General features: G+C 44.4%; 2 protein-coding genes across 4 annotated transcripts in view; one reads left to right on the forward strand and one right to left on the reverse strand.

The window, feature by feature from the left end:
• EMP1 (epithelial membrane protein 1) overlaps positions 1–6,295 on the reverse strand; it is a 30,469-nt gene extending 24,174 nt beyond the window's left edge. Inside the window, exon 1 of one of the 2 annotated variants that reach the window (XM_083462818.1) lies at positions 5,882–6,295. The gene's annotated coding sequence lies outside the window, so the exon portion shown is untranslated. The remainder of the gene's footprint in view (positions 1–5,881) is intronic. The other variant, XM_083462817.1, reaches the window with a different exon arrangement.
• The window catches only part of GSG1 (germ cell associated 1), a 112,452-nt gene that overhangs the window by 55,143 nt on the left and 36,060 nt on the right, over positions 1–21,249 (forward strand). The window contains exon 2 of one of the 2 annotated variants that reach the window (XM_083462790.1): positions 6,237–6,330. The exons of the other annotated variant lie outside the window; for it this stretch is intronic. The gene's annotated coding sequence lies outside the window, so the exon portion shown is untranslated. The remainder of the gene's footprint in view (positions 1–6,236; positions 6,331–21,249) is intronic. 2 annotated transcript variants of the gene reach the window in all.

Here is a 21,249-nt window from a genome sequence, read left to right on the forward strand (position 1 = left end):
TTACAGACTCTGCTAACCCAGAAATAGTGCTTCAGGTTAAGAACTTTGCTTCAGGATGAGAACAGAAATTGTGCTCCAGAGGCGCAGCAGCAGTGGGAGGCCCCATTAGCTAAAGTGGTGCTTCAGGTTAAGAACAGTTTCAGGTTAAGAACGGACCTCCGGAACGAATTAAGTACTTAACCCGAGGTACCACTGTACAAGAGGTTGCCAGAGAATGCCCAGAGAGGTAGCTAATGCACACAAAGTAACCCTCAATATTTGCCTGCAACAGATATAACTAGTTTCAGAGTGGATGTACTGTAACTGCAAAAGTAGCCAGTTAAGCTTCTTCCACTCCTGGGACACTCTGTGTTCCTGGCTAGGGTCCTTCAGTTCTTTGCTCTTTGGTCTCCTTTCCCCTCGCTGCCACTTCATCTCCCTTCCTATAGGTTCCTGCCCCTTCTCCTTAGAAAGACCACAGCCCTGACGCATCACACCCATGGACATTGGATGCCAGCATTTTGCCTTTTAGCACTTCTCAGACTCTGACCTGACTCTGTAAGATGGAAAAAATGTGCCTGCACTCTGCTCTCTTTTATCATGGGGTGTGTCAGTCCAGCCAGCCCATGTGCTCACCACAGACGACTCCCAAGAGTAATAAAGAGGTCTTGGGGGGGGGGAATAGGGTGTGTCCAGCTGGAACTATGAGTCCACATTCTCCCATTTTTTATTTAAAAGAAAAGCCCATGCAAGCTTAGGGGCAGACAGATCAGTCTATCGCTGTATCACATGTGTTCATTCTGCTCTGTTTCCACATTAAGCCATGAATTTCTTCTTTTCAAATCCCACATACGAAAATGTATCCGTTCCATATTTAAACGCATATTTTGAAATGTTTGAAACACCTATTTTAGAGCATTGTAAACCCAATTTAAATACACATTTTTATTGCAATGTACACGTTCCTAAGCCTCTTACCCTAAATTACATTTTCGGTTTGCATACCTTAGTACATTTTTTTTTTTTAGCCACAGATTGAATTACACAATTTAGAGGTCCATATATTAGGCTGGTCAGTTTGCGTAAAAATACAAATGTTTTTAGTCAATTAAAAAATGCCCCTCCCAAACAACCCTTATCCGATGGTATTCTTCCCCCTCACAACAAAGGGCGTGGCCATGGCTGAAGCTATTTTGATTTGTTGGAAATCTCTCTCCTTCCCTCAGTGCGAACTAGGAAAACTAAACCAATGTTCAAAGATGCTTTTGCCGTTTTCTTAAAGGTAATAGGATGACCTGGGCTACAGACATTTGCACACACACACACACACACACACACACAAATGGATTCAGAGGTATATGTCTTGATGTCACATAAGACATGGGCAGATTTGCAATCTGGGAAAACTTTCATGGGCACCACACCTACCCCCAGAACCAAGCAAGTCTGTTGGCTGCAATGGAGTGCTAAAGTTGTAACAGTCCTACCTGAAACACCTGAGAGTTGCATGGCAGTGGTGGGCGAGGAAAGAGAAGAAAGTGGGCAAGGCAACCAATATAAATGTCACCTAGCAGTCTCAGATAACGCACACTGTCTTCCATCAGGGAAACGAGGCATTTTCAGAGCTCAAGGACGTATTCCAGACAGACATTATACAGATCATTTCAAGTAAGCTTTGGAAGGCTGCGTCTCTTACAGAAGGGTTGTGATCCTGCATTTGCTTGTTTCCAGGAAGAGTCAAGGGTGTACCATGCTAATGGCTTGAGCTTGCTGGGTGTTGGTGGAGTGCTCAGATATGGAGCTCAAGTACCTTCTCCTTATCCATAGTGCAGTTTGAGGAAGTCATATTTCTGCTGTGCTTTGCTCCGAATCAGTTGCACCAAGTTTTGTACTCATTGAATCTCCTCTCAAGACACCAAGAAAGAAGCCTTTCATTTCTTTCAAAGGCATAGCCTGTGACCCGCTTCATAAAATGCAGTCAAGTTAAAGAGCCAAATACGAACCCAGATCTACACTTGTGCTCTTGTATTTCTTCTTCCTCTTTATCCTATCCCTCTGGCATCATGTAGCCCAAGGTGACATATATGGGGGTTGCCAAGTGGTCACCCATTCAGCACTGACCAGACCTAAACCTGCTTAGCTTCAGCGAGGTGGTGGCCTCACATTCCTTCAGGCCATACCCCGGCACTCCAAGGCTGGTGATAAGATTTTATCCCATCCTACTTTTGAAATGCCAGGAACAGAAACATAAATTATGGATTTCTTTTTAGAAATAAACTGCATGGAACGAGTACAGAGAACCTATAAAAAGGTTTATTTGTCTAAAAATTATATTCCATGTTTACATTTAAATGTTTCAGAGAATTAATTAAAATGTCACTAAAACAAATACCACCCTTCAATATTAAAATAAAGCAGCATTAATATTGAAATAAAGTAAAAAGAAAAACTATAAAATAGTTAGGATCATATTTTTCTCTCTCCCCCCTTTATTTATTTATTTATTTACCAGCCAGGGGAAAGGCGTGGGCAATTTTTCTTTTAAGTTCTTGATCTAGTAGTGCCTGTAACTTATCATCCTAGATGCCAGACAAGCAGCCCTGGGGAGTACATTCCAGCATTGAGGGGCCACCACAGAGAAGGCCTTTTCCAGAGCCGCCACTTGCCTTTGGCAGTAGGTTCCACACTGGTAAAGACCTTAACAAGCACATAAGCTAATGAGGAATGGTTAGACTACCAGTTAGCTGAGGGCAACTAACAGGACTGATGCCTTATGATGATTGCTTGTGGGATCTGGATGACTAATAATGATAGTTGTCATTTCATATCAATGGCTACTGGCCATGAGCAATAAGTGGAACCTCCATGTTCAGATGCAGTATCTCTGCAAAATGAATACCAGATGCTGGAAAGAGACAACGACAACAAAACCCTTGCCTTCCTGTGCTGCTTATGGGCTTCCCAGAGGTATCTCAGACTATCCACTGGTGGGAACCAGATGCTGGAATAGTTGGACCTTTGATCTGATCCAGCAGGGCTGTGGCTAAGTGGCAGGCAAGGCAGCAGATCTGGTGGGCCCCTCTCCCTGCCATGTGAGGTTCCTTGAGCAAGCACCATCTTCTCTTCCCCTCCTACACACCACAGGCTGAGTCACCTGAAACATTCCAGAATGGTTCTCAGCCCAACCACAGCTTTCATGGCCACACAAAACCCTCTATCACATGGCATTGCACGTGCAGTACACCGCCCAAAAATCATGGGCGCACTGCACATGATGCGTCTGCAACATGATCCAACTGGGGGACGATTTCCCGGCTTGTGAGAGAATCTCTCCTGTTCTTGAAGTCCATCTAGCACTCATCAAGCCTTGCTTTAAACATATGGAGTGAGGTGGGACGGGGGAAAGAAAGCTCTGAAACATTTGCCCCACTTACAGTGGTACCTCAGGTTACATACACTTCAGGTTACATACGCTTCAGGTTACAGATTCCGCTAACCCAAAAATAGTACCTCGGGTTAAGAACTTTGCTTCAGGATGAGAACAGAAATCATGCTCCAGTGGCATGGCGGCAGCAGGAGGCCCCATTAGCTAAAGTGGTGCTTCAGGTTAAGAACAGTTTCAGGTTAAGAACGGACCTCCGGGACAAATTAAGTACTTAACCTGAGGTACCACTGTATTTGTCTATGAGTCTTCCCAACTTTGACTCCATCAGCCTTCTTTGGCCCATGGTGGAAGTTCCCTACCCTTCCAAGTTAAAAAGCAGTTAAAAAGCAAAGGTGTGGTTTTTCTCCACATGTGAGCCCAGAAGGGCCTTTTGCGTCATCCACACCTGCTAATGCAAACATAAAACCAGCACCAGCTATCATTCACACATATATTCGTTTTTAATAGCGCAAACGTGCGCGAGAGAAGATCAAAGGCATCATGCACAAATAAAAGCATTCTCTATTTGGAGTGCAACCCACAGGATGCGATGCACCTCTATGTCTTCAAAGCAGAAGTCATAATTCTTCCTCGGTGGGCATGCCTTAGCTAGCACAACATGGCTGATCCCGAGCATTAGTGAAATATTCATGCTATAGGCTAAGCATATGCCAAGGATATTGTGCACCATTATCATGAAAGTCTAAATAATTGCCCATTTAATTAGGGGGTTCTGCAGTGCCGTGTTATCTGGAAGCAATCTGCGTTTAAGCATGAGCTTAATGGGCCTTGCCCATTTCACCTCTTGGGCATTTATATTTATATATATATATATTTGCTAGCAGCATGGGATGAATCTGGAGGCAAAGTTTGGATCATTCCAGGTACTTGGATGGGACTGCTGAAGGGAATACTTAACAGGGCCAGCTTGGTTTGTACTAGGGGCAAATTGAGTCATCTCTTCCTCCAAATGGAGTTTTGTTCCCTTTATTGTCTGTGCGAGGAGAAAGAACCCTCCCCTCCCTGGAAACATGTTGAAATGGGCCACACCTAGGGAAAGCTGCATTCCTTCAGGCAGTGTGCAAGTCGATTCAAACAAAATCTTTCCTCCACCACCACTTCAGTTACATATATATAATCTTTCATTTAAAAATAAATAAAGATCTATAATGCTAACCAGAGGCCTTTTTGACAGGTGAGTATAAAGTTGCAGTGCTATGCATATGCTAAGTAAGACCAAATGGCCATGGTGAGACCTACTTCTGAGCCGATGGAGGTGGGGAACTGTAATATAATCCTTGAAATGTTTTCTTGTTTGATCCACTACTGGAATGCAGCAAAGTGCTGACCTCAGTGGAAGATCCCTCTATTTGAAGGTCCACAAGTGCTTAACTGCCTTGGGTGCAAAGCATTTAATAATATTTGCCAGTTAAATATCACTCTGCACAGGTGATACTTGGCAGGAGCACCAAGAGGCATGTAGAAATTGCTCGTGACAACGATGCCATCTGCGTTGCAAAACACTGCGTGTGCATGGCACAATCTGCACTCAAACAATGCACGTGTTGTGCCCATTAACTAATTCACTCTTTCAGTCCAATCAATGCAATATAACTTTATTAAGGGATGGCCCTTAAAGGATTTCCTTCCCCAGAGGAATTTCTGGGGAAAGGAAGGCGTGCTAAGCTATGTGTTCCAGTTCCACACCCAGCCCCATAGTTTACAACCTGTTAAGACACTCCAGTCTGTGTAGATCCACCCCACTTCAAATAACCGCCCCCACTTTAAAAACCATTGTTACTTTTCCAACTGAAAGGGCGTATTCAACATCATTCTTGCTAGCTGGGAATCTTCCCAGCTCAAGTTAAATCCTTGTAACTATGAGGGCTCAGGAGGGGACCCAAGTGTCGCAGACCAGACCTGCTAAGGCAACAGAAGAAGACTCACAGTACACAGTGCAGGGACAATATACTGAGCAGAGTCAGTTACTTTGGAAGAAACGGGTTGTGCCGCAACTCACAACCCGTTTCTTCCAGAGTAACTGAATTGTGGTCACCCTTGTGGCAAGCGTCAGCCCTTCCTTCAGTTGACTTTTCTTTAGATTTTGACTTTCACTTGCCCGCAAGGTTTGCAAATGCATGTGTGTCACAATACAGGAATGTAGCAATTCCCCTCTCTGCAACAGTCACCCATTAGGCACTTCGTTCCATTTCCCTCTTCTAAAGTGAACCCCCATATTCTAATTGTTGCAAGGAATCCAGTGTCTGGGATGCCAGCAAGAAACGTCTTCCAAATGAATTAAATAGCAACAGGGTGAGTGCATTAAAATCAAGGACAGCCTGCCCCCCTCTCCAAACTCTCCGAAACTTTGCGAGCCCGAAAGTGGAGGAGAGGAAAGACAGGCAGGTGCTAGTTCTGAGCAAGACAAAATTGCACAGTCACAAGGCACAGTCAGGTTCTGTTGGGAAGCATCCTTACCTTAGAGAAAGAGGTCTTTTGCAGAAGGAGCTGTGCTCTTGAACTCCGGCTGCCTTGAAACTCAGAGCTGCAGTGAAGGGAGTGCTCTGGCTGGCGAGGGTTATAAGTTTCCCCTGCTGGTGTGCTGGGATGGGTGGTGTCTTTTTGACTGTGCTTTAGAAGAGTTTCTATGAATCAGTCTGGCTTTCATGAAAAAAATTTTTTTTTTTTTAATATACTACGCCCTGCTTGCTTGGCAGTGAGCCAGAAGTTTCTGGGCGGGGACCCAGCTATTGCAAAGCCTCCCTCTCTCTCTCTCTCTCTCTCTCTCTCTCTCTCTCTCTCTCTCTCTCTCTTTTATGGCTTGATGCAAGAGGAGCAGCAGCAAGAGGAGGGGGACCCCAGCCTACGCTGCAGAAAGGAGTGACTTCAAGCCTGATGAGTCACACGAGAGAAGACACCCTGGCCAGGTCTGTTTAGTAAATCTTGAGTAATGGTTGCCAACCATAAAAAAAAACATAGTTACAGATGTGGTAACAATGCAAAGGGGATACATCCAGTATAAACAAACAGGGCAACAGCTGCCTGGGTACATTGGGTAGTGATGTCCTCGTGAGTCACTTAGCTGACGCCACCCTCCTTGGCCACAATGCCAGGAACGTCGCCTGTTCAAGGAAAGAAGTACAAGGGGACGGAGTGCACTTTGACTCCTTGGAATGCCAAGCTGTCCAACGCTGCAGGGTGTGTCCATCGTGGCGTTCTCCTGAAGGCACTCCCACAGGCAGAGGACTGGTTTCTGTGGTCTGGATGTCTCCATGTGGAGTGCCTACTCCGTGCCACCTGCAGCACAGTGCTAATTCCTTGCTGCCTTCAGGTTTGGGGGCTTGAGCAAGGTGCCCCCAGCGATTCCACTCTCCACTCTGGGCGGGCTCACCTCACCTTCTCACAGCTTCCCTGCCCTCTCCCGCTGGGCCCAGGATGGAGAACTGCTCAGAGGGACAGCACAAGGCAAGAGGAGTGGGGTGCTTCACCTCTTCGCTCTTGTCACTGCTTGCAGGCTCAGAGAGGGCAAGCGAACCGGCCGTGAGAGTGAGGAGGAGGCCCAGGAGTCTCCAGGAGTTAGCAGTTGAGACCTTGGAGGTGTGCACCAGGGAAGGCCCTGCTGCCAGTCTACTGCACCAGGGGTGTTGTGTCCAAGACCCTGGGGTCAGAGCAGGGGTCAGCAAGCTTTTTCAGCAGGGGGCCAGTCCACTGCCCCTCAGACCTTGTGGGGGGCCAGACTATATTTTGAAAAAAATACAGAACGAATTCCTAGGCCCCACAAATAACCCAGAGATGCATTTTAAATAAAAGGGCACATTCTACTCATGTAAAAACACACTGATTCCCAGACCGTCCTCAGGCCGAATTTAGAAGGCGATTGGGCCAGATCCAGCCCCCAGGCTTTAGATTGCCTACCCATGGGTCAGAGGGTAGTCCTCCAAGCCTCTAGATCTGGCCTTTGGGACTCTCCCAACATTGCAGTCCTCACAGGCACCCTCCTTTCTTGCAGGCCACGCCCCTCACCAGTCCTGTTTCGAAACACTCTTGATTGTTTTGGCTTGGCTGGAAAGGTGTCCTTGAACTCTGAGAAAGACCCTTGCTTGTCAGGATGCAGGACAGAGACAGATGCATGAGAGAGCATAGAAATTAGCCCACGGGACAAAACGCATGGTGGACAAGATTTCTGCATCTCTTTATTTTGTCTTGTTTTTAAACCTATCCTAGTTTTTTGGTACTGTTTTATTTTTTTAAAAAATGTATTTATGATATGTTTGCAAATCATCGTAAGATGCATGTGAAAGGCGAGTCATCAATTACTTAAAATAAATAAATAATGACACAAATTTGCATCTCTTGCCCCTCCCATCTTTGCCTCTGGCATGCAATCTCTCAGCAGCTGGCCCAGAAGGAAATGTTCTCCACCCCCCAAATCTGATACATGGTATTTAACGCTATACTATGCACTGAATGTGCCTCAGTAGCAATACTTGTTTTTTCTGGGATCATTTCTTCTGCTTCTTGTTTTGGCCCACTGTGCTGGCCTACCAGAAGTCCCTTTTATGATGCTGGAAAACGTGTTGTGTGCGGAGAAATTATTGATGTACAGTAGCTTTAGCCCTTCTCAGAAGAACATCCATAAATTCTTCCCTGGTGTTCCTTTGCTGTGAGGGAGAATTATCGCGGCTGCCTTGGGCTGATGTGTGGTTGTGAAGGGGCAGAGAAGGAGGCTGGTGAGGATGAACAAGCAGACGAACTTGACCAGGAAAATGTTTGTCAAGATACAATCCACACTTTGAAAGGGAGAATATGACATTTTGTAGGACAAAGGCAAGGAGACAAGCCTTAAATCTCAGTGTTTCTCCCTTAAAGGGGAAGAATGTGCAAGTTTGATTAAGTGGAAACTAAAAAAAAACAAAGGCTAACAAATTTATTAGCACATAAACTTTCTTTGGCTGCAGTCCACTGGTTGTTTCACGAAGCATTATATTGAGTTGCAGGTATAGATAGGCATGGTTAGAGGGGGCGGCTACTATAAATAATGAGTTCAGAAAGAAATTACGAGTGAAAAAGGACAGGCAGCTGCTCTTGATAACAAAGACATCCAGGTATTGATAACCCAATTAACAACAACCACATCCTTTATCCCAAATTCAAATCATAGAACTTGAGGGTCACCTAGTCGAACTCCCTGCAATGTAGGAATGCTGCCCTGGGTGGGCTTGAACCACCAACTTTCTGGTAAAGAGGAAGACACGCTGGTCCACTGCACCACCTGAGAGCACTGAACCTCATGGTGAATTGTAATTCAGTTCCTTCACATTGACCCTGGAAAAGCTCCTGGATCTGGTTTATTCCTTGGATGGGGTACAGGCGCAATCTTGCACAAAGTATTACATTGGCTTCTCCTGAAACCCAGTTTCATAAGGGCAGCTTTACAGAGCCATCCGCCCAGCTACCCCTTAGTTACCAAGTAAATAAGTTCAGGCCATGTGAATGCTGGACTAGTGATGGCTGTCCTCGTTTGACCCTGAGATACAGGATGCAGGGAACAGCAGGACGGCGAGAAGAATGTGAGCTAGTCTGTGAGCTATTCTGGCAGGATAAGCCCCAGAAAGGTCAGCATGTCAGCTGGAAGTACAAACTGTGTCCAACAGATAAGTGATCTACTAGCCGTACAAGATACAATTTGTTATGGTGTTTCACTTCATGGAACTGATGACACCTCTACTAGTCATCACTAGGTCACTTAGCATGGAGAAGGCTATGTCCACTTCCCAGCTCCAGTTGTTTCCTTCCAGCAGCTTTTCCCTCTGCCAATCCTGTGCTTCTGTCATGAACATAGCAAAGCCATAATTCATACATTCCTAGGAGAATTCATGCACATGCCTTCCTAGCAGAAGGCCATGGGCTCAGTCCCCAGCATCTTCTGCTAGGGCTGGGAGTAGGGATGGAATAATCTCTAAATTTTCAGTTCTCTCCATTTCCCCTCATCTTTCCAGGCTTGAAATCATCTCTCCACACTTCTGCATGAATCCATGAAAATTCCTCAGCAGTTTAGTGCAAATATCTCCTAATAAACATGTTTGTATGCTGCTTCAACAACTATGCCCAGAAACAACTATGCCCATTTTTGTATGTTATTTTCACTAATACGTGCAATTATATGCAGACTTTATCCTAATATGTATCCATTTTTCTACACATTGATTGGCTGGAGGAAAGGGCATATTTTGAAGGTTGCTTGTGTTTCAGTTCACACATTGTTGTGGAAAGTATGAATTTGGTAAGTTTACTTTTGAATGCTAAATGAATTGAATTGTTCCCTTGTCCCTTGCTGCCTTTCAGTGTGTAGAAAAAACTGACTCAGGGTCACTGAGCCAGGTGAACCAATGGTGCTACTCACAGGAAACTCCCCTGTTCTTTGTCTTAGAAATCTCATGTCCTTAGAAAGGAGATCATTTACACGGCACTAAAACTGGCCCAAGAACTATCCATGTGATGCTAAACTGCTTTTCATCTCAGAACCAAGGGACCCTGCGGAGAGCGAAAAAATGCTAAACATCCCAGATTTCAAAACTGGAATTCTCTTTTTCCTGTGACCTCAATAAAAGCTCCTATATCTAGCTCCAAAGGGTCATGCATGGCAAATTCAATTCATCGCAATGTTCTGAAGGGCATCACATGTTTTGCAAAACACTGCATCACATGGGTATCTCCAGACCTTGTGCATAGTTCATGCACAGCAATAAACAGTGTTTTTTAAAACACCCAGTAATGTGCCTTCTTCCACAAAACCTTTCACATCTCACACTTCCCAGGCTTCTGGTAAACTATGGCTGACAGTTTGAACAATTCAGAAGAAATTTACTCACTTATGTGGAATTACACTTTCTGTCATCACCTTGCCAAAACAAGGCTGGGAGGGTGTGTTTTCCGTCAGAAAAGCAAGAGGAGGATAGTTGAGTCTTCCTTTGCCTCCAATTTCCCCCTTCTAACTCCCTCCCTGCAGCTTTTCTCCAACCCTACAGTCGTACCTCGGGTTAAGAACTTAATTTGTTCTGTAGGTCTGTTCTTAACCTGAAACTGTTCTTAACCTGAGGTACCACTTTAGCTAATGGGGCCTCCCGTGCTGCCGCGGCACGATTTCTATTCTCATCCTGAAGCAAAGTTCTTAACCTGAGGTACTATTTCTGGGTTAGCGGAGTCTGTAACCTGAAGCGCCTGTAACCCGAGGTAACGCTGTATTTTGCACACCTGTGCTTATAGGAACACAGGAAACTGCCTTCTGCCAAATCCAACCATTGCTCCATCTAGCGCAGTCTTGTCTGCAATGAAAGTCGTTTTTGAATAATCCTTTGACATTTTAGTGTGAATTTCTCCCAATAGACACATTTTGCATTCAATTTTGCACATGTTTGCAAAACCATTTCCCCTAACATCATGCCATTCCCCCCCCCCCATTTCCCATTTATAGGCATTTTATCCCAGTAGATGCATTTTTGCACACATTATTTTGCTGGACCTTTTTTTCCTTCTTCCAAAATTCAGAGAAGTGTGAATTTCAAAGTGTGCCTGCATTGTGGTTAATGTATCACCCCAGAAGAGTGCCAATGAGGTAAGTTCACCTTTCAGTGTGAATAGAATGGAATTCCCACCCCCACCCCTAGCAGGGAGCAGCTTGCTGTCTCTTGGCCCTGCCATTCTAAAGACAGGCAACGCTGAGCCTATACTTAAGCCTTTGAGGAGCCTCAGCAGGTGCCACCTGTATTTATCATTGGAAACAGATGACACATGAGCAGGGTGCTATTATGAGACGGGACATGCCTAGAAACCACCCTCGGTTTCTTGTTTTCTATAACACGTTGCTTCTGTTGTTGCTACTTGATGGCCTTTTTTTAAAGAAAGAAAGAAATGAAAGCCCAGCACCTTTCTGCAGGTGCGCAACTGGGCAGCTCCAGCCCCAAGTGCTCTCTTCCTCTCCCTCTTCTACAAATATATATATTTATTGGCAGTTTTTCAAGGGTACCATCCCTCCCCTGCAAGAAAAACAGACACAGGTATAACACGTCATCTTTCCCCAGCACAGTTTAATAATAGTAATAGAGTGCTAATCCATTTCACAGAGTTTTCTAAATGTGAATGAAATGTAACTGATACTCAGGTCTCTTCAATGCGCTTCCATCTCTCACTACTGTTTAGCTTTGGGCTGAAGGTTCATACAAGCTATAATTTGATTTGATTTATTTGTTTAGATGATTTACACCCTGCTCTTCATTAAGAAATAATCCCAGAGCAGGGATTATAGCTGGGATATGGAAGTCGTTTCAGTGATGGCAACGTAATTCAATATTGATGATGGCTTGCCTTTGGGCAAAGGTGTTTTGAAAGCCTCCAGTCGCTTTGCACAATATTTTAATTTTCAACCAAGAAAGAGGAAAATTCTACTCCTCCTGGCTAAGATGTGGTTTGATAACAAGGAAGCCCAGAACCTAGGAGATAAATGAAAACAACATCAAGTGTTATTCTTTCATCTCATGATTTCAGGAAGCTAAGTCATGTGTTTTGAAAATGTGGGGCTCGCAATACCAATCATCGCAAGTGTCTTCTGGACAAATAATTAGAACTACCATTGGAATCTGTAATACAGAACAGTAGCCTGGATTTTGGAACAAGGCTCAGTCTGCTAGTCAGTAGTTCACCCATATGCAATTTCATGAGTTTGTCTGAATTGACACACACACACCCCTGAAAGAGTACATGCCTTTTGAATTACTATTTTCTGTGTGGCACATGGCAGGAGAAGGAGTGAGACAACCTTTTGACCTTTTTTTTTTTACAAGCAGCAGTGATAAAAAATAGCAGCACAGGAGGAAAACGGTGTTTGGGCTTATCCACATTTACCTTTGGCCTTGCTCTTTCCAGGCACAGGTCTCTGTGTTAAAGCTCTGTGTCTGAGCACTCTTTCTGTTGCTGTCTGCCCTGATTCAGCTTTAAAGAGTGAATTGGCACATGACTGTCAACACGCTTTCACGCTTACTGTTAGATTTTTCTTAGGTATTCCAGTGGGTGGTCCTTGATGGAATGTTTGCATATGATGTTTCCTGGCCCCTCCCCTTAACCATTACTCCCCACCCTCCATTACCATTTCCTGCTCTGGACATGAATGCAACAAGTACTTCTGTACCTGTGCATGCAGATTGTTACTTTTTTAAATCCACAGGGAGAAGGCTTGTTGTGTTATCTTAAATCCCAATGTATATACTGTGTTTACAGCCTCCAAGGTAACTCCCCACATGTGTTTAGATCACGAGATAATAGCACCTCAGAATTTATTTATTGAAATTCTGACATGCCCACAACATTTGGCACTCAGTGAAAATAGGCAATGCTTGTATTATTTGGGCTACAGAACATCCAGGCGTAGGGCAATAGGTTTACCCAGAGAAACATCACTGCCTCTGTGAGAAACCTGCTTGTGAAAATGTGCTAATGGATTTCTACATCACCATCAGCAGTAGATCTGCAATGGACTAGTTTTATTTCACAGTTTTTCCATGGTGAGGGAAAAATCTGGGTTGAATGGAAAAACGAGTATTTTGGCATTTTGATAATGGCAATGTCAGGCGATCTGTGCAAAAACAAAAAAAAAGTTGTGCATTCCCATGAAGGGATCTTCCAGATGGAAGTTCCTTGTGGAATCAGTGCTGCTCAGAAAGGGAGGAGGTGCTTACCTGAATTCCTGGCAGATAAGTCTCTGCTGCTTACTAGAACGGGGAGGGGCAAGGCGGCAGTGAGGGTGGCACAAAGTTGTTGTTGTTGTTAGAAGCAGAGAGAAATCAAAATGCTCGAATTTGTCATTCCTTGGTCTCATCACCATGACAAGTCTTCACATGTTGCTCTAATGGACATATTAGCCAAGCTGTTCATGACCAATGGGGGTGGCATAGACCACTCATAGCCATAGGAGGACATGTGGGGGGGGGGAGAGAAAAATAAGACACTTCATGTGGTCATATGGCACTTCCTGCTGAGTCTACACCTTGCAACATTCATATGCTCAGGAGAGCTTTGAGGTCAGATTTCTTGGTGCGTCCCTTTGACCAGCAGACCCATGAAACCACAGTGAGTAAAGACAGGATGCCCGTCACAGCTGCTGCCCCTTGTTTCTTTCTCCACAAACTCACACATCACCCTCTATCCTCCATCTAGGCCAGTTCAAGGACAAATTCCAGCCAGGCAAAAACAGTTGAGGAGGGTGCAAAGCAGGGCTGGTGAGTGGGTGTGGCCTGGGGAGAAAAGCTGTGGCTGGGCAGTGAAAGTCCTGAGGTCCAGGTAGAGAGGCTGCAGGAGCCCATTTGCTCACCAGGTCTCAGGTCTCCCAGCTCAGGCTTTCGGTGTTCATACGCTATTCTGTAATATGTATAACAACCATACAAGGTAGGACAGCATCAGTGGCGGTCTTTGGGTTCTCAACTTTCAGCGGCGCCCTGTGCAACGCTAAAATTAGATGCACAACCTGCTCCATTCTAAAGCACTGTTTTAGTGCCCCCTGCAGCGCAGCACTCAAGGCGACCACACTTGTTGCGCCACTCTAAAACCACCTCTGACAGCACTGTTTCCCTCATGTTACAGCGGGGTGGTGGGAATGAGGCTGAGACAGAGGCTTCTTTGTAATTATTGGCATGCCTGTGATCTTAATCACTGTTCTAATCTGCCTCTCCCTATTAGCAGCGAAGACACACATGTGAATATTTTCACCCCTTGTACGTTTCCCATGCGGGCGAGTACCTTTCCCAAAAGCAACTCTTTAAGTTTGAGTGAGGCAGTGGGGTTTCCTGGATCAGAAGACTTCCTCCCAGGCATTTGATGGTGCAAACTAATTAGAGGATCTTTTGGCTGGTAATTGTAAATTGGTTTTATGTGAATGATGTCTTTTAGGGACGTATGATGTGTGTATCAGTGTTTAAATTGTTGTTAAGTTTGTGTTTTAATTTCTGTTGTATCTTTTCAATTTTTCTATTGTGCTGGAAGCAGCTCCCAGGGATTCACATTTCACTCTCCCTATAATCTTCCCAAACTTTGGACGTATGCGTGGAGTTGCTTATTTGCATCTTAGAATCGCACCCACTGTTTTTAGGGTTAGGGTTACTCCCTGTCTCGATCACCTTCTCCTTCATTCACACTCAGGTACAGACACACAATTCACATTATATTTTATTTTTACATATTTTTATTAAATATTTCTTGGTTCATAAAGAGCACATAACTCACCTACTCTCAGCAGCCAGAAACATCATAGCCAGACACTGGAGAGACCTGCCAGGAGTAAGCATGGACCAATGGTACCAAATAGTATGGGAAACAGCCTTATTAGAAAAACTAACCAATAAACTGAAACTGACATGGGGACAAACAGAAGAAGATGCCTTCACCCTGGTATGGCTCCCCTTTATCATATACACAGCCCAACAAGACAATGACAAGAATCTGCCAACAGCACACAATTCACATTTGTAAAAAGAAGAAGAAGAAGAAGAAGAAGCACGCAGCTTGATGCTTTTTCTCACAATGCTTTGTCACTCCTTTTATGACTCCCTGGTTTCTGAGACGCCATATGGGCAGGAAATAATAGTGTGAGATTCAGCATAGAAATATGTAGGCAGTTTATCTTGGGGAAAATAATGTGAAACAGATATTTCAGTGGGAGGGGGATTTGGGAGTTTTGAAAAAAGGAGAGACCGTATTGTAAAAGCAGCTGCTAACTCAGGAAAGGACAGCAGTGTTGACGCGATGCCAACGAGTTTGTATTGAATGTTCCCTGCCTTACCTCCTCCCCATCTTGACTCCGTTTTCTGATCAGAATAGGAACATGACATTTGCATAAGCATCACCTTTCAGATTTATTCATTCTTCAGAGTTTAAGGCAGGGAAGTTCAGAAACTTGAATCTCTAGCAGAGGTATGGGGCGGTAGTGGAGGGAAGCACAGCGATGAGAGTGGTGGGTGCAGAAACGAACAGATTTTTGTGGCAGTTGCAAAGGGAGGAATAGGTTTCTCTGACCTCATCCACTGACAGCTGGAGGTCCACTCCAGATTTCTTCTAGTTTCTGAACTCTTGGGAGGTTCTGGTTTCTAGTTTCTTCACAGTTCTGCGTTTTAGAAACTCTTTCTGACAAAGCATACTATGGAAAGTTCTCTTTTGATAGATAATTACAGGACATAGCATAAAGTAATCACAAGCGCAACAAACTTTGTGTTCTTAGTTTGTGTTTTTATGCTGTGAACCATTGTGAGATCTTTGGATGAAATGTGGTATACAAACTAAATTAATTAATAAACCATCATCATCACCATTATCCCGGGATAGATGTCAGGGACTGGGCAGAGAAAGAATGGTGGAGACCGCCTCCCCATCCTGACCCTTCCAGGGCAGAGGAAGAGGAAGACAGTATAGATTTACAACAGGGATTTGAGGGAGGTAGCTCAGAGGCAGATGAGGGGAAAAGTTGGGAAATAATGGGAGAGGGAGAGGAGGACGAGGCAGAACCAGAGCAGCAGCTGGCTGACGTGGTGTCATTAGAAAGCATTCCAGACCCTCCATCTCACAGAACCCGGCGAGCCTTAAAAGTAGGAGAGCAAAGAGCTCAAAGACAGTGGGCACTTAGAAGTACCCGTAGAAGTGATGAATGAAGAAGTGGGAGAGACGGGGGTGGGGGTGGAGATTCACTCGGGACAATGCCATTATCCAAGAGGCTGGGTTCTATAGCCTTTCTCTGTAAATATTGAGATAAAAAAGGATGGTAAGAAACTTTTCCTTGTCTGTAGACTTTCCTGGGTAACCAGTCGGGAGCCACTGTCAACATCCTGACAATAGGGAATCTATGGCTCTCCAGATTGGTTTCTGTTGCCAATTGCACACCTGATAATCTTCAAGGGGGAAAATAGGGTTCAGAATTAGGAGAACAGTGGAAGATGCTTTATACTCACTGCATTTCCAGTGCTGGATTCTTAATCCCTGTTCATGCGACATTATCCAAAATGCATGTGCCACCTGCACTTTGTTACGAAATACAACTGTTGATGAGTTGTTTCTCAAACCAGCTTCACACTAAATGGAGTCCTTAAGCCCAGGCCTAATCTACCTCTTGCCAAAGTGTGAACACAATAGCAGGGTGTAAAAATGTTCCTGCCCCGCAGGTGTGCGTGCACATGCAGAAAAGAATCAGACACTAAGGAAACTCTGCTGATGTGAAATGCACCTGGAGGTACACAACATCACTGCACCCTCAGGTGGTAATGTGAACACCCCGCCCCCAGTTCAGACCTTTGGCCTTCTAGCTTGGCTTTGTCAACCCTGGCCAGCAGTGGCTCTCTGGGGTTGCGTGAAGCAATCTTTCTCAAACTTCCCAGCCCTAACTGGAAACACCAGGGAATGAATTGGGGGCCTTCTGAATGCAGAGCATGTGCTCTGCCTCTGGGTGGAATGGAAGTTGGGGTGAGGCTGGGGTGGGACTGAATTTCCCACACCAATTTGAAGTAGCCAGTCATTGACTTGCTGCATTTGCGATGCTTCTGGTTTCCACCTTGAAATGTAAAGGCTGCTCAGTTGGTTAGATGACTAACTCTTTTGTTGATAGGATCCTGGGGATAGGAGGAACAGACTCAACAAGAAGGGGTGGGTGTGGGAGAAATGTGTAGATCAGGTACACCTAAGGGAACTACGTGCCTGAGATGCTTTTCCATTTGCCTCTGGGACAAGAAGAAGGAGCTCCTCCTGATATTTTGGGTAATGTGACTCTCTGTTTTCAAAGAAGTTCACCTGATAGTTCACTTAGTTCACTATGAAGAAAGAGAGAGAGAGAGAGGGGCGGGAACACTCTCAACCATCCCTTCTCATGAGAATTTCTGCATATATATTTTAAGCAGGGACTTAAAACCCAGTTCTCAAATTCTCCACATGGAAATGAAAATTCTGCAGCAATGTTGTGAAATGGGAATGAAAAAATTGAGACCACTGTGCACAGCAACAGGAGCCAAATGCATGACTACAGGTTCGAATCCAAACTCGGCTACGGAGACATATAATATTATTATGACTTAAGCCTTGGTAAAGTGGAAGTAAAGTGGACACCCTGAAGCTTTTTCAAAGGATGAATGAGATAGGAATTCTACATGCAGCCTGATCTTAACTACCTCTACTTAGAAACAAGTTCCACTGTGAGGTAACTTTCCAAAGGATTGTTAAAATTCCATATGATGCAAGATTAGGAGTCGGAAAAAATTATTTCAAGTGTTAGGTGACAATTGCAAACGTGGGAAAATGTAAACTCTGAATGGGTGCAGTAGACCAGACCACCAATCAAATGCTTGTGATTGATGGATGAAATCATCCTTCTAGGAAATATGCATTCATGTAAAAACATTACTAGACTTCTTTGGATATAGCACAATATTCTAGGAGAGGCCACCATTATATTTTTACCATGACAATCAACTGAGCAATAAATATTGGGAAGAGTTTTGGGCTTCTGTGATGGTGATGGCCATAGAAAACTCATAAAGTGAGTTGAGGGGAGAACCTAGGCTTCAGTCACTAAACTTTAGTGATACAGAATTTAGGGGATAGCCTATACAGTGATTTTCATGAGAAGGCCATCTCTGGATCACATGTAACTGGGATGAGAGACTCAAGGGGCCACAAATGTTGATATGTCTTGGTAGCCAGACAGCCTCCTCCTTCTCCTTGTCATTATGATTTATATAGCTATATTATGATGTTATAACCAACAACATAAACTACAACTACTTTATGTGTTGCATTATACTGAAAGGTCTCAAGGCAGTTAGCACTGTAAATGGATTAAAATTAAAAAATATACAACAGTAATAGCTACAACTGATCACATAAAGCATCTCCCAAAGCACACATTTCCTGCCGTAAAATAATCAATAATAATAATAATAATAATAATTTATGCCTCACCCATCTGGCTGGGCTTCCCCAGCCACTCTGGGTGGCTCTCAACAAAATATTAAAAATACAATAAATCATCAAACATTAAAAACATCCCTTCAGTTGTCTTCTAAAAGTCAGATAGTTGTTTATTTCCTTGACATCTGATGGGAGGGTGTTTCACCACTACTGAGAAGGCCCTCTGCCTGGTTCCCTGTAACTTCGCTTGCTTCAGTGAGGGAACCACCAGAAGGCCCTTGGAGCTGGAGCAAGCAGCTGAATACCACCCACTGAGAAAATGAAGGAGAGATATCAACATTCAAATATATGGGTGTATGTATATATTTAAATCCTTAAAGGTAAAGGGACCCCTGACCGTTAGGTCCAGTCAGGGGTGACTCTGGGGTTGGGGCGCTCATTTCGCTTTATTGGCCAAGGGAGCCAGCATTAATCCTTAGCCTGGTGTCAAAAAGATGTTGGGGAAAGTATTCCAAAGACAGAGAATGAGCCACTGAAGAAAAGGCCCTTTCTCATGTGCCTGGTTGCTACTGATCCTACCTCTCCTGAGAGGAGGGCTCTTGCCTGACATGATACTGGCACTTGGAAGCAAAGAGGGTCCACTGCTTCTGACATTAGATGCAACTTAAAATACATCAGGAAGAACTTTCTGGTGGTAAGAGCTGCTTGAAAGGGAACAGTCTCCCACGGGAGGTCGTGAACTCTCCTTCCTTGAAGCTTTTGCTGATATTTGTGCATTGCTGAGGGTTGGACTGGATAACCCTTGGGGTCTCTTCCAGCTCTACAATTGTATGATTCTTTGATAAGCCTCCACCTTTCTCCCAGTGCAATTGGCACCTGGTCAAGACAAGTCCATGCCTGTCTGTTATTGGGACAGGCCTTTGCCTGTCTTTTGCTGGGCACTAGAGCAGCCACTCACCAGATTCAAGGATATAATTGACATGGGTGACCTGGCAGTCATGTTTGTGACTCCCTGGAAAGACTTCTGCCCAAGACCTTAGAGGACCACTGCCAGTCGGAGTAGCTTCACATAAAAGCACCCAAACACAAGTTCTGTTTTAGATGTGTGGTTCACTTAAAGAAAAAGGAAAAAAAAACTTTTGAGGAGAGAAAAGAAGAGAACAGCGCATGCATTGTGAATGTCTGACTGGCATGGAGCATGTTTTTGAGAGGAGGCAATGGAGTTCTATTCTCGAGATGGAAGAATGAATGGCCAAGTACCCATCAGAGGCATTTCAGTTATTCAGTCCTGCCTCTCAGGAGAGGGCCATCAGTCCTAGAAATCTGTTTGGTACAAGTTGTGCACAGAGCTACATTCAAAAGCCCGCACGAGGAACACAGCTGTTGCTGCCAAACATCATTAGATGATGATCATTGCCTTTGTGGCTCTCTGTCAGGCGTCTCAGGAGGAATTTCAGAATGTAAGATTGAATCAGAAGCCTTGATTAGGGGGAGGCTGAACTTCCTGAAAGTTAAATCCCTTTCTCTTTAGCCCCAGCTTGACAGGGCCCATCCCATGATAAATTGCTTGAGCTTGGATTGCTGATGTATAATTTAAAATACTACCATGCACACAGGGGGGATATTATTTGAAATGCAATTCACGCCCTGAAATGTCTCAAACAGGGGCTCAGTTACCCTCCGCCCCATCTCATGAATTCTAGTTCTGTGTCTCCTCTCTCTCCTTGCAGTGAAGACTCCCCACACCCCCATTTCACTATGGAGAAGCACTTAAAGGCGTTCCCTACACCCTCCTTCCAAGTCTAGATCAGGAAAAGAAACAACCACATCTGGAAGCTATTTGGAGGATCTCTTTTTGACATTCCTCCCTTTGAAATAGAATCTACAGAAAGCCTGTCCAATGGAGCGTTTTAAGTGCTGTGTATGGAAGAGAGCTTTGCAAAGGGGTCCTCCCGAAAACAGCCTGTCAGATGACTGATAAGAAAGGATGGGACCCAAACATTGCATGGAAACATTGCAAGGAAAGCTCTGCAGAGAGATTTCCACTGGGTTTATGAATTCAGCTGTATCCTGGGGCTGCTGCTTAGACCAAGAGTGGGGAACCTGTGGCCACTCAGATGTTTCTCTACATCTGTCCTACATCTGTCCCAGGCCAACACACCCAATGGTCAGGAATGATGAGAGTTAGAGTCCAGTTGCATCCAGAGGGCCATCATCTCATCTCTGCCTTGTTTTTATACATATGATGACTTTTAACAGGAAAATGTCATTAATTGCTCCTTTCGTGGTGAAATATTGGTGCAAGGCTGGGAAAGAAACTTAGTTTCCGGGGGGGGGGGGGAATGGTCCTCTCTCCATGTCATTATTTGGAGGAACATAAATTAAACAAAACAAAATATAAACAAGTAGCCTTAGATGAACTGGAGGATTTTTGAAACGTGATATGATCACTATAGGCAACCCCCTTTTACGCACATTCATTATGTGTAAGGCCACACATACCCACATCACACCAAACCCAGAAGTGACCCAACAATGTCACAAAAAGGGGCAGAATGGGGCAGGGGCGGAACGCCGGGCTTCCAGGCTTTTCCAATGGTGTTTCAAATATACACGATTTCACTGACGCGTGTGGTGCCTTAGAACGTAACCTCCATGTAAATTGGGGGGGGGGGCTGCATTTCAACAATAAAATCAACTGATAAAAATAAACACAGCAAACAGCAGAAACAATTACACCAAATATTATATTTCTTTTAAAAAAATTAAAAGCTAGAGACAGTCTAAAGTTATTCACTCGGTGCCAAAAGATTTGTGTACCGTTTGATTATTTAAAAGCAAGAACACAACAGCCCCAAAGCACCTCTAAGTGGTTTACAAAAACCAATTGCACCCTTAATTGTGCTTTTGCACAT

This window comes from Podarcis liolepis (genome assembly GCF_965112155.1).
Source record: "Podarcis liolepis genome assembly, chromosome: 10".
NCBI classification, from domain to species: Eukaryota; Metazoa; Chordata; class Lepidosauria; order Squamata; family Lacertidae; genus Podarcis; species Podarcis liolepis.